Here is a 17,384-nt window from a genome sequence, read left to right as displayed (position 1 = left end):
ACTGGCTCAGTTGCCCCTAGCAACCAATCAGATTCCACCTTTTATTCCTCATAGATCCTTTGGAAAAAGAAAGGTGGAATCTGATTGGTTGCTGAGCTAATTCAACTTTACACTTGATAAATCTCCCCCTATAAGTTGAGTGCGCCCATTAATTTTAGAAGGCGGATCCCAGGGAATTGGTATAACACACTATGGGGGAGATTTATCAAACTGGTGTAAAGGAGAATTGTCTTAGTAGCCCCTAGCAACCAATCAGATTCCCACAACTTACAACCCACCCTCCTATCCTCTCCTCTCTGTCCCTATCTCTATGTATTTCTCTCCCTGCTCTTACTGCCTGCTGCGATCCTGCTCTCCACTATACACAGCCGACTGGCCGCCTCCAGGAAGCCAATCACCTTATATAGAGGGGGAGGGGGTTGCTGACATCACAGTGGGGCTTGCAGGTGATTGGACAGACCCAAGGGATTATGGATAACCCCTTGCTCCCGCCAAAAGACAGTACTGTAAGCTAACATGTTTAGCAAATTTTGTTAAAGAACACTTTGAATTCGCCTTGCAGAACGAAGCAAATTGACAGCATGATTCACAGCCAATCTTGCTTCTCCGGATTCGCCTTACTCATCTGTAGTTACAATTGTTTGGCAAATCAATCTGCTCAACATTTTTGAAAGTCTCCAGATGGGCAAATGTACAGTATGGAGGGAATCCTTTTGTTAGCTTGGCAGTCAGCTTATCATCCTGCTTCCTTTAAACTCTGTGCCGCTCCCCTCCAGGTGGCGGGAAAAGCTAGATCCAGTCCTGGGAAACTGGGACTCTGACAGGGCTGGATCCAGCTTTTCCAGGCACTGGGGAGGAGCAGCACTGAGTCGAAAGGAAAGCTGACTGCCGAGCTCACAAAGGGATTCGCTTCATAACTACTGTAAATATGCTCATCTCTAGCCTACAATAGTAGAACAGGTAAAATGTCAGCTTAATCCAATGATTCACAATAATAAAAAGGCTACAGGGCCTACAAATCTAATATGAATCTAATTTATACAAACATATGCAACATTTCCATGAACAAGAAACCATGACCCAATTATTGCAAATAGACCAATTGGTCACCTCTAGACTCCCAGATCAATATGAAAATCTTGTAAATTATCTGACACTGTCATCCACAAAGAAAGAACTATAAATCTGTGCTGTTTCTTTATATAGTTTCTTATTTAAGAGATGAGAAGAAGTTTTTAAGCTTTGGCTTTGCAATGGACTCGATTTGATGCTTCATATCTATTCTTTACAATTAGTTCTGGTCTTGGCTTATCTAAATATAAAGGACCATGGTGCACCAGGGACATTCTGCCAAGTAAACTCTACCCAGCGAAGAGTGGCTGACTTATTAAACTTACTACTGTATGTCCTAGGAGTCCATACGTAGTGTCCTAATTCACAAAATATAAATCTGCCCATACATAAGAGTTTATCGGGCATCCAAAAAGGCCGATTTAGACCATTATCTGTTGATTCTTCTATCACATAGATACCTACCGAGTGCAAATATCAATGTAGACATTGGCTGCTTTGGATTTCTTTAGTCTTTGTAGGGTGTTGTGGTTGGAACCCAGAGACCGATTTGCACCCATCACTGGAAGCTCAGAACAAACCACAGGTCATGGTAGAGATGGGGCAGTGATTTGATATAGTATGGCATTATCATCCAAGCCAACAAGTGTAAGAGACCAACCAATATATGGCCAACCCAATCCAACGTCAGTCCTACCTATACACTATCTTCTATCTTCTCCTTGACCTAATTTCTAAGTTTTTTCTCCCCCTTCCGATTATGATTTTTACATCTGACCTTACTTTTAAGAATCGTCATTATGACAATTTGAATTCAACCGGATTAAGTTTGAGCCTTTCCACCTTTTACTTTATGATACATAAAGTCAATCCATTATTTTTGACACTTTTTGAAACCTCATGAACTTTCTCATAGCTTCGCTTTATTTCATGACCATCCAAGTAAATGAATGTAAAATATGGGCAATGAGTCAACGGTTTCCAGCAATGGTTTTGTAAGGTTCCTTTCCTCAGTCAGCACTTTGCACTTGGGAAGTGGCAATCAAGTGACTTTGTGTTTTGGCATGCCGGTGAACATGTGGCTTCACAATACGGAACTGACATTTTACAGCTCCGGTTTATTTCTTCCTGTATAAACAGTAGAAATAACACATTTATTTCCAATTAGTGCGTTCCCTTCCACTCTTGGTAGCCAACTGGCATCCACTCCCTTGCCAGTTTGGTTCAGAGGTACAGCTGGCAGATGCTATACGTGTTATGTTTGTACCTTGCTAGTCTTGAAAGACCTTTGGAGAGCAACAGATGTTCTGGGAATGATATATTAAAGCAGATATTGGTTTGATCCCGTGTAGACAAAGATATGTTGTGTTAGGCGGGTTTTTTTTTAAGTTTCAGGAAATCCAGCAAGCTGGTAGCTGACTCATCATACCCAAGTTGCCAACTCTTAAGTCACTTCAATTATTGTCTACCAGAGTTTATTTGATGTGTGGCATGGAATTTAATTACTTCCTCAGTCGGAAGAAAAAAAATGGTAAAATGTTCCTTAAAAACAATCCTACCATAGCCTATGGGGCTGTCTCTTACAACTGGATAGAGATTGCAGTGAGCCAGAAAGTGAAGTGTGCTTGCCCCAGTTTGTTCTTAGGATTATTAGGGGGTCTGAACACCCAGACCTCCACTGATCAAAACTTTTGACATGTCTTTAGGTATCCTCAGATCCTAATACAGAGTGCCCATAATACTTAATAGTACAGAATCTTGTAGCGGCAAGGATGGATAGGTCAATGTCTTCAAGAGGGCCACCACACAACTTTCTTCTGGTCTTTGCAGAACCAAATTTCCATAACATAAAGTTCCCTATGAAAAGAAAAATTTTGTGCAGCTTCATGCAAGTCATGATAAAGAAGTATGGGGGAGACAGTTTAGGACTAGAGATGAGCGAACCTGGAGCATGCTCGAGGCCATCCGAACCCAAACTTTCAGCATTTGATTAGCGGTGGCTGCTGAAGTTGGATAAAGCCCTAAGGCTATGTGGAAAACATGGATATAGTCATTGGCTGTATCCATGTTTTCCAGACAACCTTAGAGCTTTATCCAAGTTCAGCAGCCCCAGCTAATCAAATGCCGATCGTTCGGGTTCGGATGGACTCGAACCCGAACCCGGTTCGCCCATCTCTATTAAGGACCTCTTCCTTTATGGTCCTTATAGCAGCTTACTTATATATTCCTTTGTGGTACAACCTTGCATTGTTGGTATTAATACATCAATCCACCTATATCTTGTAGCCATCTTGGGTACAGCTTAAAAACAAAAACACTGTCAATGGGAAGAAGTTATTAATGTCATATTGGTCTTTTTGTGTCACCCAAACCTGAATAACAACCTTACCTACCTTCTGTAGCCATCAAAACCAGAAAGGGCCTTTCTGGAAGAGTCAGTCAAGAGTCAAGATGATCTTTCAACTTCTCAATATGTCAGATATGTCATGAAATCCATCATCTGGTAATATATATTTGACAATGGAAAATAACTACACCTAGAGCGTCACCAAGAGTGAAGCATGTGCCCTTTAATGTGATGGTACCACAGAAGGTCTCAGGTCTCTGCATTGTGCTGAATGTGCACTGGATCCATCTGTTCCGTCAATTACACTTTCTTTTACACTAGAGGTTTTGTGTTCAACCACATAAAATGACTCAGCGCCTAAATCCTTTTATCCAAATAGAAACCATTTCTCTTCCTTGCTTACTCATATAAGATGATGGGACCAATTTCTGACTGTTGCCTCCAACCTTCCAAATGACAGACTTTGAACAGGCAATGTTTGTAACGGACAATAAAAGTTTTGGATTTTTTTTTTTAACAAGGACTAAAACAGTTTTTTTTTAACTTTTTGACCAGATTGGGAAGAATAAACTGGATGAAGTGGTATCAGCAACAGTTGAATTGGTAACATAACTTATTATGAGATACTCTGTACATTCAATTGACCTTTGGAGCGTCAACTATTACATGGTTGAATCATGATTTGATTTCATTTGATCATGATCAGATCTGATTTGTTGGGTACCTTCCTACATAGTATAGAATAGGAGAAAGTTGCCTCCACAGCTGCTAGTGGCTTAGACACTATAGTCTTATTCGTTATAGATCATATACATTGGCATAGGTGGACATGTGTCACATAGATGAAGCAACTAGGGGGCTACTAGAGAGCGGTGGCCTGATTGTGGTTAAGTCCTCTTCACTATTAGTTGAGAACATGTCTTGGAACTGCATTATTAGCAAAATATAGGGGTGGGAACAGGTCATGGAAAGACGATGGATGAGAAACAAACACCAAGGACATTTGACTTGGCTGGCTAACCTGGTACCATGGAGGTGCCCACTTCGGGCCCTAATACACAGAAAGATTATTTTGCGAAAAAAAAAGTTATATCATTCAAATTTAAGTGATAATCTTTCCGTGTGGATGCAAGCAACAGTCAAACAACTTACTAAAATTTGTTCGTATGTCGTTCATGATATCTTTTGAGCTGACCATAAAATCACCATTAATCTATCTCTAATCGTTTGCAAATTTTTTAGTTCGTTCGCTATTACAATTATTGGTATACTACAGTATATGAACGATCGTGATTAGGATTGTAATTGCGATTGTAACTAACAACCATCTTTCCGTGTATTATGGTGAATGATATCAGTTCATTCATTTATTCATATCAGTTAAAAGCGCTTATTTGCAACTGTTTATCATTAATAGTAGAAAACTAAAAATCGCCTTGTCTAATAGGATCTATATAATAATATATACCTATATAAAACCTATAGGGGGAGATTTATCAAACATGGTCTAAAACTGGCTCAGTTGCCCCTAGCAACCAATCAGATTTCATTCTTAACAGACTTTTTGGAAAATAAAAGGTGGAATCTGATTGGTTGCTAGGGGCAACTGAGCCAGTTTCACTTTACACCATGTTTGATAAATCTCCCCCACACTGTTATTCTAAACATCTGTTCTTCATCCTGCAATGACTTAATAAAAATCATAACTATAATGGGCTAAAAGAAGGAAAACAGAAAGCAGAGCACCAAGGGGTAAGTATGTCCCCTGAGTTGGACTCATGTTTAGGTACAACTCTATATTTAGGTTATCAATGAGCTTGTAGTAGTTGGTACCAGGGTCTAGCCAAATCTAAGTGCCCTTTCTGGTGGAGTCTTCAATGATCACATAGACAGGGGTCAGTGTGGTCTGCATGCCCACCAAATAGGGTACATACAACAAATCCAATATAGATGTAGAAGTTCTATTCACATCTCATATAAAAACTATTAATAACTACTAACTATTAATAAAAATCATGAGCTACCTTATGGCTGTCAAAAAAAGAAAATTTTAACTCTACAAAAACACTAACCAGATGCATTCCAACAGTTTTGTTTCTCTATAGCATTGACACCTCGCTGCCAATTTACCATTAATCCTAATCACTAAATGTTCCCCCCCAAATCCCAGAGATTTCTCTGCCAGGACAATAACTAAGAAAATAATAAAAGCTTGGCTTCATTTTTTACCTGTTGGGGTTGTTGCCTGGAAGCCAACCTAAACCTTCATATTGTCATCGTAAGGAGTTCTTATGTTTTAATGTGCTATTCTGTAACATAAATTCAGTGATGTCATACGTTTGGTTTGATTAATTTCCAAAAATGTAGGAGTCCTCCTTCTAACAAGCTGTGCTCAGCCCCGTGGTATCTGAAATGTAGCCATGACCCTCATAAAATAGAAACTATCTACATGTGTTGGGTACAAAATTGCTTAAAAAGCAAACTCGCAAAGAAAAGGTTAATTCATGTAGATATGTAGACAATAGAGATGAGTGCAACTCGAGCATGGTCGAGTCAAGAATTCACCATTTGAATACCAGTGGCTGAAGAAGTTGGATGCAGTCCTAAGGCTGCCTGAAAGACATGGATACAGTCCTAGGCCATAGGCTGTATCCATGTTTTCCAGGACGCCCTAGAGTTGCATCCAACTTCTTCAGCCACCGATAATCAAATACTGAACGATCAGACTCTAGTAGACAGCTATTGCTTATAGAATGGACAATACAGGAGACCATAGGGTATTCAATTTAGAACATATAGTAGATCCATACTCAATACTCTTAAAACACTTCATTTACGCGACTGGTTCAACATTGAACATAACATGATTGTGGGTCTTTTCCTGTGTGGCGCCTTCGTTTGTTACTGGCTGCACCTGTCAGTGACATCACTTCCTGCTTCAGTGACCACAGGACATTATTAGCAAACAGATACCATCTTAATCACTGACAATTAGTCACATAGAGGCCTGGGGCATGGAAGGGGACCCTATATGCAGCAGGGGGAACTTTAGAATATGCACAATACAAAAAAAGCCCTACACCCACATGGTTTACATTGATCTACTTTACAAAACTGATTTACTAATAACTAATATAAGGTTGTTAGTTTCAGTGTCAGAGTGGGGTGCCAAGAGCCCACCACGGGACTTGATTCTGGAGTCCATCCCCTAGTTACTCTACATCAATCACTTTAAGGTCTCAAATGCATGCTCTTGACCATTCTATCACTATGATATAATAGTAAGTTAAATTTGCTTGTTATCTAAAGCTCATGTGGTACGGTTATATTAAGGTGTGGGAGGTGGTTAAAGGGTTTATCTGGATAGAAAATGTATCTATAGCGCTGCAAGAACCTATAAAATAATAAAGAAGCTATGCTTCCCCGATGTCCTTCTATGGGTCTCTGGTGTCCTCCAGAGATAATTCCACCTCCACTTCCAAGATGGACTTGACAGCCGGCTCAGCCAATCACTGACTGAGATGAGACAGCTTTCCAGACAGTGATTTGCTGAGCAACCCTTTGTGTTTGTTCGTTTTGTCTTTGTTTTGTGTTTCATGTTATCGTAGGTCAGAAACTGTCATCCAGTTGCCCACAGTTGCCTAGGGCTGTATGAGGAAAGTAGGCTGAGACAGCTGGCGGAGGCAAGTTCAGGGCTCACAGTATGTGACCACCCCTTCCTTCCCTTGCTTGATCGAACCCGACCTGCAGTTGTGACACTATCCACATGATATGGTTAAAGGACAAAACACCAAAGGTGATCATAAAGAGGGCATTACCATTGCAGTGGTAATTCAAGGACTCCTACAGGTGTAAATCCAGACACGTATCTATGTAAAGATCATTTCAGTGCAGACCGTCTTTAGTTTCCTGGACCAGTAACCTTTTAGGCTATGTTCACACTAGGTAAAATGACGTCCGTTGTCCGCGCCGCAAAACTATGGCCATTGTTTTGAGGTTCCCTAATATGACTGCAATGCAATGTAACTACGGCCGTTGAATGCACAATACATATCAGATAACGGCCGTTGTTTATACATCCCCGTGAAAAATTAATATGTCCATTATTTCCGGCCGGTAATACTGCAACAACGGCCTTGGATTTCAATGTGGCCGCGAACGTAAAACTTATATCTGCCGAATGAAACTTGATTTTGATGTAAAAAATTTTCTCAGTGGTTTCTCGGGCTGGGTGTGGTATTTACAGTAAATGACCTGTTTCATCCCGCTTATAAACATGCTAGGAATCAAAATTAACCCCTAGACGACCCTGGACGTAGGGTTACGTCATGGAAGTCTGTCCCCAGACGACCCATGACGTAACCTTACGTCCTGGGTGTTTCTCCCGCTATGAAGCGCGCTCCGGAGCGGAGTGCACTTCATAGCAGGTGGGGGCCGGCTGCAAACAGCAGCCGGGACCTCACCCGTAATGACACGCTGCACTTCCCCTGCACTTCCCCTGTCACTTACCGATCGGGACCCCCGCAGTGTGACTGCGGGGGTCACGATCGGTAAAACGGGCCGCCGGAGGTCTCTTACCTGCCTCCGTGCGGTCCGATCGGCGATCTGCTACACTAAGCCTGCACAGGCAGGCTCAATGAGCAGATCGCCGATAACACTGATCAATGCTATGCCTATGGCATAGCATTCATCAGTGTAGAAATCAAACTAATCTATGTAAAAGTCCCCCAAAGGGACTTTAAATGTGTAAAAAAAAAAAAGTTAAAAACACTATTACACTACCCCAAAACCCCTCCCCCAATAAAAGTTGAAATCACCCCCCTTTCCCATTATATAAATAAAACATATAAAAATAAATAAACAAATAAACATATAATATACCGGAGCGTGCGTAATTGTCCGATCTATTAAAATATAACAAGCGTCATTGCGAACGGTAAACGGCGTACACGAAAAGAGGGAAAAAAGTGCGCGGATTACTGATTTTATGTTACATAATATATAAAAAAATTAATAAAAAGTGATCAAAACGTCCGATCTTCACAAATATGGTATTAATAAAAACTAGAGATCATGGCGGGAAAAATGACACCCCATACAGCCCCGTAGGTGAAAAAATAAAACCGTTATAAGCGTCACAATAGTCCCATTTTATTTATAATTAATTGCCCAAAAAAAGGATTTCATTTAAAAAATATATAACATTAGAGAATCTGTGTAACCTGCATATGGTTGTGTTCGGACTGACCTATAGAATAATAGTATCATGTCGCTTTTACCATATAGTGCATTACGTAGACACAGGAACCCCCCAAACGTTACCATATTGCATTCTTTTTTGCGATTTCACCTATTTATATCTTTATAAATAATATATTTGGAATTCCATCATACATGTTATGGTAAAATGAATGACGCCATTACAAAGTACAACTATTCCTGTAACAAATAAGCCCTTACATGGCATTGTAGATAAAAAACTGAAAGTGCTAGAGCTCTTAGAAGGGGAGGAGGGAAAAACGGAAACACTAAGATCAAAATTTGCGCGGTCCACTGGGTCATTTTGGGCCTGGTCCTCAAAGGGTTAAACAACAGTTTCGGTCGCAAAATTCCGGCAGGTGAAAACAACGGCCGTTATTTTACGTAGTGTGAACATAGCCTTACAGTCTACAATTTTTTGCCATTGCTCCAAAATCACAAATATGATATTCTAGTTTGCTTCTCAAAAGAAAAACTTTTAGTTCATGTCCTTTTGGGAACATTTTGGTAAAACTCGTGGAGAAGATGCTGCTAACCTTCTCTCCATAGAGCTTTTTGGTTAGGTCATGCACAATTTCCAACAAAGCAACTAACCAATAGATGAGGGGAGCAATTCCATTGTTTTGTATATCTATCTACAGTTACTACCTGATTGTAGTAATGCCCCTATATATCTAGGCTCTGACCATAGAGACCTTCCAACAAGCCTAAGCATAGGCACCAGGCAACATGTAGTAACTATGACCAAATGGAATGACCCACCGACCTTCTATGAAAGAATCTATGCTCCATAGAACTGCTACTCACATGTATTTGTTATTCCAGTGGCTTTTGAACTACATGTCCAAGAAGTAAAGCCCACCAGATGGCAAGTCATTCCGAAACATAACTTTTTTTTTTCTTCTTATGTTTATAAGTGGACTTTAATACATTAACCCAAATCTGCTGTAATGTCTTCCCTGGCAAAGGGTTGGATACACCTTCCAAAAACATTCAAGTCATTACATCAAAATTTCTAAATTGTACCAAAGCCTCCTAACTCTACAACCACCTCTTTGTTTTTCCTCAAAAAAATTAAAGGATTTAGAAAATCTTTCAGGAATTTCCAAAGCATAAAAATCTGGGTAGGAACTGGGCCGAGGGAAGTAAAGTCAACAAGTGAAGGGATTTAAGTGTTTTGAAAATTACCTTACACGCCCAGATAAAGAAACAGTTTCACCAAGGTTTACTTTATTGGTGGGGTATGCATTTCAAGCTGAGCGTTGCGCCCTCCATTGCTGAATCTTCCGTTTTTCTTGGATCAGGTGAATTTTGCTCAACCATCAGACGTCAGCTATTTGCATTAAAGATTACAGGCAGGTCTAGTGGAAATATTTCATATTAAAACAACTTGGAACCTGATAGAGTGCTCTGCTTAAGCCCCAATGGATTTTTACAGGTAAGAGCAAAAAACGTTGTATTGATTGGGTTGATGGTTATCCCACAATGGGGCAATGATAGAGTTTGGTGCCCGCTCCAAACTAAAACCCAAGCTTCCAAGCTTGTAGTGGAGAGAGTTGATTGTTGGTACCACCCCTAGTGCCATATGACCTAATAATCCATTCCTAGATACTCTCTTGGCCCACACCTTCCATTACAACTTAGATTGTCTAGGACTTCATTCTTTGACTAAGCACTATCTCAGAGATAAACTTTCAATTTCCAGAAATATTTTTGTGTAATTAATATGTATTTTCCATAGCATTTACTAAAGTTAAGAAAAATGCCGGCTCATGATCAGGGCCTTTTTACCACTAGACACACCTTTATTTTTCCTAGCTTCCCACCTCCTATTCAGACTTGCCAGTAAATCTGGTGTCTTATTGAGGAAAGGAGGGGTATGGTAGTATTGGTCAGGTCTGGTATGGTGGTATTATCCCATCACAGTATGGTGGTATTGTTCAGGTCTGGTGTAGCCGTGTTAAATGTGATGCCTGGAGCTATTATCTACCAATGTGCCAATCCTGTGGTGTGAACACGCTCCCATTTCTTCCTCAGTAGTCATGTGCTGTTTCCAGGATTACTGGCCATACGCCTATTGGTTACTGAATGAGGGTCTGGTTTCGGCTGCTTGTGGTGATGTACAGTAAATGTGGGAATGCGGCCTAGGGCTGGGTTCACACTACGTATATTTGAGGCTGTATATTTAAGGCTGTATAGCAACCAAAACCAGGAGTGGATTAAAAACACAGAAAGGATCTGTTTACATAATGTTGAAATTGAGTGGATGGCCGCCATTTAATGGCAAATATTTGCTGTTATTTTAAAACAACGACTGTTATATTGAAATGATGGCAGTTATTTACCGTTATATGGCGGCCATCCACTCAATTACAACATTATGTGAACAGATCCTTTCTGTGTTTTCGATCCACTCCTGGTTTTGGTTGCTATGAGGACCTGACATGAGGACCAAATACAGCCTCAAATATACATAGTGTGAACCCAGCCTAAGACTGATCAGATATCAATATGTTGTTCAGAAACTAGAAAATGATGATGCTAATTAGTGAGTGAAGATGGGGGGGTCTCCAGGTTCAGTGCCTAGGGCAGCAGCAGCTGGTAATATGGCCCTGTTCAATACTTCTTCTTGTTTCGAGTTGAGATGCGTGAAGAGGATGTTTCAAACAGTAGAAATATGAAGAAAAAAACTCAACACTTTGGCAAAAAGTCCATAAAACCTTATTATTGATTCAGCATTAGCAGCAGAAAAATGGTAAAGTAGGAACTGACTCATTTCGGATGTTGCCTCTTTAGTCGAAGTCTGGCCATTATAACTATGTCACTGCAAAGTTTCTTATTAGAGTCCAGAAAGTGAAAAACCATATGGCCATTTATGATCCAGGAGAAGATATATCAAAAAGTAGAGAAGCCCTTTGTAATTAGATTCATTCTTTGTAGGGAGCAAACCTGGTTCCCACTGTCTAAGAAGGCCTAAAGGTCCATCTACCATCTAGTATTGTAAATAGCACATGGTAAGTGGGACCCGTTGAAGATTTAGCAGGAGCTTGTTTTTTTAGTATATTATTTTGCTTTGACATGGGCCAATAGTTAAAGCAAATACATAGTTATAAACAAATACATATCTGGATTGGGCTATGAAAATCAATGGTGAGGTTATGCATATATGTAATGTAGTAGGATACTGCATCACGACCATATATTTTTCTTCCTAGACATAAAATAAGTATGGGCGTAACTGAAGCCGCTATAAATGCAGGGCAATTCCTTTTTATAGGATTTAAGATGGCGGTGGCTTTTTGCTCACTAGAGTACATTTTTCCACTACAAGGGCATAGCCATGCTGTGGGGCTCTTGGAGGGGACTCCCCATTAGCCCCATGGGTTATACCCATTAGAGATGAGCGAAGCAGATTCGTTTTGCTTCGTACGAAGCAAAATTGATCTGTGCTCGTATCCCCCAGAATGCCCGCTCTTATGTTGTTAGCAAACAAGGGTGGACGACTGGCCCAAAACTCTTTTAAAGGGTGTGTATGGGAAACAAATACCAGAACCTTTTGGCCTTGGTGACAAACCCACATACAGTATTGGTGGCCACTGACTGGCACGGTGTGGACTTAGTGTAGGGACCCATGTGTATCAGATACCGGCACGAGGTACATGGGGCATTATGGCTTGATCAATTCATACACAAAATTCTGATGTGTTTTTTATTTAGCCTAGCGGCACTAGTATCAGCCATAGGTGTGAGGTGCAGCACTCTGTTTCTTCCCTGAACCACATACAGTATAACACAAGAGGCCTTCTCTCTTGTATACAAAGCAGCACAACCATTGACGTTGTGAACCCTTCCGTGAGAAAAGAATTCCAAAAAAGTTTTGACATCCATATATTCTTTTGCAGAATTACGATAGAAAAAAACAATCTCTGCTCCACACGACATCTCTTCCATCCTGCCTGAGGATGCAACGGTTAATAAAAATGAACTAATATTACCGCGCATATGTTCCAAATATGTCATCCCACAGAAACAGCGCTTGACATGAATGTTATAGATACAATAGATATAATGTCAGGCCGATGCCAGAGAGCCATCCGAGCTTTCAATACATCATTATCACGTGTAGGACAGATTGCACTGCGCTCGGGACATAGGTTACAAAAATACTCTGCTCCTTGTGTCATCCACATCCTATTATAAGGTTTCTCCGCTCTAAACCCCCACCCACAAAGGAAAATTTGTCATGTTTTCCAATATTCTAATAAGGTTTTAGCAATTTTCAGAGGTTCATTTAGATGTTCTAATTACATTGATATTTCCAATTAACTGCATTCCAGAATGACTATTAGTATGGATTGATATGGCGGCGTGGTCCAGGAAATGACGCAATGCCCAACTGGAGGAACTAAATATAACTAAAGTTGCACTATGGGGAAACAATGGGGAGATTTATCAAACTGGTGTAAAGTAGAATTGTCTTAGTTGCCCCTAGCAACCAATCAGATTCCACCTTTTATTTTCCAAGGAATCTGTAAAGGATGAAAAGTCGAATCTGATTGGTTGCTAGGGGCAACTGAGTCAGTTCTACTTTGCACCCCTTTGATAAATCTCCCCCTATGATTACTTTTATAATAAGAGAACTAATTCAGCCCTGAGAGGGAAAACACCCACTCATCAGCTGATCGCATATTTTGCGTGACGAAGAAAAAAAATATTTTTATTGGGCGCACATTTCCCTGTGTAGACAGGAGATGTGCGGCCGATAGCAAGTTAAATGGCCACATGGACGATGCAGGGATCGTTTGAGAGGCCTGGCAGTATGATTAATTGAACCTTATAGAGGTACTGCAAACAACTGCCAATCGTGCTGATCCCCGCTTGTTTGTGGCACATATAAAAAGATCTTTAGGCATAAAAACCATTTGGGTGGAGTTACCCTTTAAAATAATTGCATTTAGATCTATCTGAACTTAGTAAAAGAAGAGATCCCCTTTATGTACCAACTGTATTTAACCCATTCAGGACCATGGACGTAACTGTACATGTTACGTCCAGCTGTGCACTCCCACTCATGGACGTACAGTTAAGTCCTCGGATGAAACAGGAACAGAAGCTGCATCTGTTCCATCACAAGTTTTATTACAAGATTAAACCTGTTACCGCCAAAAATTTAAAAATGGAAAAATGCAAATCTTGTTATTTTTTTCACGAAATATGACCATTTTGGGAATTGTACAGATATTTTCCAAAATTTACCACTAAGCTAAAGTAAAATATGTCCCGATAGAACAATCTCAGAATCGCATGGAGAAGTTATAGCATCACGTAGCTATAACCGCATGAAGTCAAACAGGTCAGATTTTAAAAAAATCAGCTCTGGTCCTTAAGGCACTTTCTGGACTGGTCCTAGTTTAAAGTGCATCATCCAATAAAGTTTTGGCCAGAATTGGCCAAACAACATATCTTGGCCTTTGGGCTGATGCACTTTATTTCAAGGAAATACTCATAGTGGATTGTTGGGGGATCGATGGAGTCCTCCCAAGATCAGCTCAGTATGCAGTGCAAGGGGATTTCTCTGTCTTTCATGGTCATAGTGATCCATGATGCTGTTAGTTCAGGTCATTGTTAGCCAGGACTTGCGTCGATAGTACAAGTACAAGAATTCTCCCGTATTATGCTTGTGTGAATCTGGCTATAGAGTTCAAATAACAGGTTAATTGTTTGGTTTCACCATTAGGATGTTGCCCTGTTTAGCCCAGTTCCTTTCTCCACAACAGATGACAACATACAAAGCCTGACAGTCAATGGTTAACTTTCAACTACATTGTCAATTCAGCCAGATAATGATTCTCTCATGGATCATTATTCGACAAATGCCATTTTGACCCCTTGAACACTGTAAATTTTTTCCTTTAAAAAACAAAATGGTAAAAAATGTGATAAAATTTACAAATTTAGATTTAAAGGGAACAACATTTTCTCAATATTTGTACAGTATTAGTTTAATTTAAAAGTAACTTTGTTCCCCTCCATCAGTTTTATATATATTTTATTTATATTAAAAAATGACTACAGAATTTCTCCAAATTTTGTAATTCAACCAAAAGTTCAAAAATGTTGACAAAAATAAAAATAAAGTTATAAGTGTAAAAAAAAAAAAAAAGCTTAATCTTTTTTTTTTCTCTTTAAGTCAAAGATTAAACTTTTTTTTTATGTCTCTGTCTCGAAAGCCACAGACAAAGTTATTCTGTAACTAATGGGAAGACACAGTTGGATTCCTTCACCTGACCTTCCAATGCTCTGATTCTCTAAGACATTGATTGTTCTATCTTTTGTTTTGTCTTTTTTTAACGGGCAGTAAAACTGAACTGCACTTTTTTTTGTGTGTGTCTCTTGTGTTAAGCGCAAGTGTTTAAATTCCTGAAATGTGCATTTCAAAGCCCCCATCCCGAATAACCCCTTTCACTTTAGCAGGATATGTTTGAAAGCACCGACAACAAAACTGCAAATCCCTAGGTATAAATAGGGAGAAGAAATAACAAAGATTAACCTTTAGAGCATCTTTGCACTGTATCCTTCTATAGTAACCATTCACAAGCCTTAACTTGTGCTTACAGATTCATCTTGTCTCACCGTTCTATGCATAAAAAACATAAAATTGATAGACTACTCCAATACAGAAAAAAATAAATAAATCTAAAACATCTAATCAATTAAACCTCTATAGACCGTAACCTCAAATTTGACCTATTTGCCACTTGGTCAAACTTGGTCGTTTTCAACCTATGAGTTTGCCCATTCTGAATATTTATTAATTTTATACAATTTTTTGTACTTTTTTTTTTTTGGTGTGTGATTAGTCATAGTTTCACTATATCCAATAGTACCATGTAAAGAATTTGGTTGATCTAGGATGCAAATGTCCATTGTAAATGCAGATTTAGATATCTGGTAGAGATTTGCCATTGAGTTCCAGAAGCTTGATGTTGGATAGTCCAACCCTTTACGTCTCTGCACCAAGAAGGGTTCACATGACATTAATCCTTTTGCTTCTAATAAATCTGAAGATAGCCTCAGCTATCACTTCCGATCCAACTCTACACACAAATGTTCAGTTCAACTAAATTAATCCATGAAATGGAAAAAAAAAAAAAAAAAAAAGAACAATTGATGGGCTTTGGATATATCAATCCTTAGCCATAATGATTACGACTAAGGAAGGATTGATATATCCTAAACACGTCAATCGTGCTTCCTTTCCATTTCATGGAGTGTTTTTTTCTACTTTGATGTTTTACTTTTTAAATGCTTCCATTAAATATGACCTACAGAGAGTGTTTTTACTTTGGATTATTGGAACTACCTACGTACACAGGTGAGCGGGTCAACCCTCTGGTTTTTGTATGTGAGCCAATTGTTCATGTGTTCTAAATGAAGAGAAGTAAACTTCTGTCAGACATCTCTGGCAGCGGCAAGTCTGTCCGCGAACAAAAGGATCAGGTGGTTGAAATCCAACATGACCAATCCTTCTTTCCTCTGACGTCATCTGTTAGGGAGGTATATACAAAAACACAATATAAAAGTGAATGGAGTTCACATATGAGTGTAGTAATATAAGATAATCCTTTAATAGTCCCACCATGGGGAGATTCAGTTTGTTACAGCAGCATAGATATACAGATATAAAAAGCTCCAAGGTAAAGGCATTACAGTGACAGACTGTAAAGGGAAGACAGTAGGTACAGGTCAAAAAGGTAAGAAGATACAAAAATAGAAGGGCTATCACAAGGTTGAAAAAAAATTCAGTTCTCTGTATGGAATAATCTCCGCTTATGTTGGTGACTGTTGTACGGGAAGGAAAGACTGCCGATAGAGCTCCTCCTCACACTTTGGGTGAAGCAGTCGGTCACTGAGAGTACTACCCAGTGCTATCCCTATTCCTATCCCTGGTATTCAGTGCTATCCATTGCACTCCACAACAGTTTCTTTTGACGTTCCGGCTGCGAATCATGCTTCATCACATGTGGCACCCTTCTTTTGGGTCTTCTACCACCCACCAATGTATACCGGTTGAGAAAGGTTGATCAGTGACCGAAACATATACGATACGATCATGAAAGCTATGTAAATTTGTTGTGCCAACTCTACCAGGAGCAAAATTGTGTGCGTGTATGTATATGTATAACAAAAATAAGCCAAAAAAAAATACAAAAGAAACTGTTGTGGAGTGCAATTGATAGCATTGAACATTGATTAATGTTTCCAATTGCACCCTAAGGGCCCTATTACACGGAGCAATAATCGGTCAAATCAGGACGATTCGGAAGATTAAGCAAAAGGACGCTGGTTGACCTCAGGGAGATCAACCAAAACACCGCAGAGACACCATCACGTGTCTCAACGTCAGTGTATTCTAGAACATTGCCCCCTGGGAAGATTATCACTCCGTGGAATAGAGAGAAAGATCAGTCGATCGGCCGATTGGCTCTTTAGGTCCTGACTCCTGACCTAAAATCATCAGGCATGTAATAGAGATGTGCAGCCGACAGCTGACGAAGATGATAAAATATTAACTCATCTTACCATGCTCCCCGGTGTCCTCAGAGGCCTTCCCAGGCTGCCGGCCATTCAACCAATCACAGGCCGAGACAGGCCTGTTAGTGCAAAGAAGGCAGACCTGCAGACACTAGGGAAGGCCTACGAGGAC

This window comes from Dendropsophus ebraccatus, chromosome 12 (assembly GCF_027789765.1).
Source record: "Dendropsophus ebraccatus isolate aDenEbr1 chromosome 12, aDenEbr1.pat, whole genome shotgun sequence".
Lineage (NCBI taxonomy): Eukaryota > Metazoa > Chordata > Amphibia > Anura > Hylidae > Dendropsophus > Dendropsophus ebraccatus.
The sequence above is the reverse complement of the archived record's forward strand: the minus strand, read 5'-3'. Positions refer to the sequence as shown.